This window comes from Tupaia chinensis, unplaced genomic scaffold, assembly GCF_000334495.1.
Source record: "Tupaia chinensis unplaced genomic scaffold, TupChi_1.0 Scaffold000678_1, whole genome shotgun sequence".
NCBI classification, from domain to species: Eukaryota; Metazoa; Chordata; class Mammalia; order Scandentia; family Tupaiidae; genus Tupaia; species Tupaia belangeri.
Window position 1 is genome coordinate 1134923 of NW_006160202.1, and position 2801 is coordinate 1137723.

The 2801-nt window shown below is 37.9% G+C and overlaps 1 pseudogene; it reads right to left on the reverse strand.

The window, feature by feature from the left end:
* Positions 1-1100: 1100 nt before the first annotated feature.
* LOC102479517 (deoxyuridine 5'-triphosphate nucleotidohydrolase, mitochondrial pseudogene) lies at positions 1101-1661 on the reverse strand (annotated as a pseudogene).
* Positions 1662-2801: the final 1140 nt, after the last annotated feature.

Genomic DNA, 2801 nt, shown 5'->3' on the forward strand with positions numbered 1-2801 from the left:
AATAAAATAAAAGACATTCAAATAGGAAAAGAAGAGGTGAAATTATTTCCAGATAACATGATTATATACACAGAAGACCCAATAGTATCCACAAAAAAAATTCCTGGAAACAATAAATGAATACAGTAAAGTTACAGGATACAAAATCAACATTCAGAAATAGGTAACTATTCTATATATGAACAGTAGGCAGACTGAGATCGAATGAAAAAATTATTCTATTTACGATAGCCACATATGTATGATACCTAGGAATAAATCTAACTAAAGAAGTTAAAGAGTTCCACAAGCAAAACTATGAGAAGCTGAAAAACAGAAATTGAAAATGACACAAAAAAAGTAGAAGGACATCCCATGTTCCAGAATTGGAACAATTAATATAAGCAAAATGGCAATTCTAACCAAATTAGTCTACATATTTAACTAATCCCAATCAAAGTATGAGAGATATTCTTCAAAGATCTAGAAAAGACAATCATACAATTTTTCGGGAACCATAAAAAGATTTCATCTTGCCAAAGCAATCCTGCACAAGAAGAGTAGGGTGGGTGGCATCTCACTCCTGACCCAAAAATATACTACAAAGATGTGATAATCAAAACAACATGGTATTCGCACAGAAACATGCAGGTGAACCAATAGAACAGAAAAGAGACCCCAGAAATAAACTTCCAAAAATATAGCCAACTGATTTTTTTAACTTTAGCTTCTTTTTATTTATTTCTTTTCGTTCAGCTTGTACAGTAATTCTCATTTGCAAAAGAACATAAGTTTATTGAATAAAAAGCACAGTTTATTTTTTTTAAATAAAAGACATTGCTAAAGGGGTACCATTTACTGAGTTAAATACAGCTTTTTTATTAAAACTAACAAAACAAAACAAAACATCACTCTGCATTAGTTCACCACAAAGTAGATTTACAAATAACTGTCCACAGTAGAAAAACACGGGAGTATTTATGTGATCCTAAAGGTGCCCTGTCCTTACTCATAAGAAAACAAAATGTTTTTCAAAGTTAAAGCTAGAAATACAAAACACTTTAAGCAAAACCTTTTGAGCTAAAAAATTTTTTTCTCATCTTCTGCTTATAGAATAAATTTTAATTCTTTTCAGTGGAACCCAAACCTTCTGAACTCCGTTCAGTATCATCCAAACCTTGAACTTCTATTTCTGCGTAAAAAATTCGTTCACAAATGAGCTGTGTAATTCGGTCACCTTTTTTGACCTCAAACTTTTCTTTGCCAAAATTAAACAGTACAACACCAACATTGCCCCTATAACCTTCATGACACCAGCTCCTACATCTATGAAGTGTTTTGCACCAAGCCAGAACTTGGAGCTACTCTTCCCTAACACTCAGGAGGAAGAGCTATCTGAAAGTCAGTCTTCACAAGAGCCTTCTGCATTGGTAGCACTGTATGATCGTAGGCACTGTACAGGTCCTAGCCCGCCGCCCACGCAGAGCCCCGAGTCGGGGCTGTGGCGTGCTCCCACAGCCGGGCTAAACGCACCAGCCCGCGGGCCTCCGCAGGCGGGCCACTTGCTGTGGGAGAGAGCCAGTGTGTCGGCTCAGACTGCTGGCGGTGGACAGAGCCTGGGACTGAGAGGCTGGGCCAAGGGGCCGACCAGGCCCAGAGAGTCTGGCGACCTGGACTTTGCGTCATTCACTCCGTGTGTCTTTAAACGATGCCAAAGAGACAAAAGCAGCCGATCCACCAGCTGAGAATTCGTCCGTTCCCAAGGCTGAGCAGGGCGGGGCTGAGTAAATGCCAGTTTACCATCTCTACCATCACCGGTTTAGTCATCCCACAAGAAGTGAACATGAAATTCCAGCAATCAGAAATGAACAAAAGATTGGAGCTAATAAGTGCTTGCTTTTTGCCCATTGACCAGATAACTAGAACTATCTGCATTATATATGCACCATGGGGTTTTTATTATTTTTACCTAAAGATGTCTCTTTTTGGTAATGATAAACGTGTTTTTGTTTTGTTTTGTTTTGTTTTTTTAAAAAAAGCCTGGTTTTTCTCAATACACCTTTAAAGGTTTATAAATTGTTTCATATCTGGTCAAGTTGAGATTTTTAAGAACTTCATTTTTAATTTGTAATAAAAGTTAACAACTTGATTTAAAAAAAAAAAAAGTCAACAAACTGCAAGCACCTGTTAATAAAGGTCTTAAATAATAATAATAATAAACACCAAGTGGGGCAAAGGTGGAAGGAAATGGCAGTGGAGTGTGGGGCTAGGCCAGAGGAGAGTCATTTCCCCCAAGCTTTAGGCTAGTTGTCCTAGCCAACTGATTTTTTTCTTTTAACAAAGACTACCAGACAATCCAGTGGTGAAAAGAAAAGAAAAAAAAAAACCTTTAGCAAATGATGCTGGAAAAACTGGATATCCCCCTGCAGATACATGAATCTGAAGATACATGAATCTGAACCCCTACTTCTCACCATTGACAAAAATCAACTCGAAGTGGATCAAAGATCTAAATCTAAGATCTCAAACTGTAAAATTACAGCTGGAAAACACTGAGGAAATTCTGGGAGACATTGGGGGTAAACAAAGACTTCTAAAATAAGAACACCAAAGCACAGTCAATAATCCCAAATATAAACAAGTGGGATTACATCAGATTAAGGAATTTCTGCACTGCCAAGGACTCGATAATCAGTGTGAATCAACAGCCTTCAAAATGTGAAAATAGTTTTGGACCAGCAGTTAGCGTAATGGCTATGTCGCTGGACTCCCATGTAGTCAGCCACGGTTCGAGTCTCGGATTCAGTGGCTTAAACATCCAC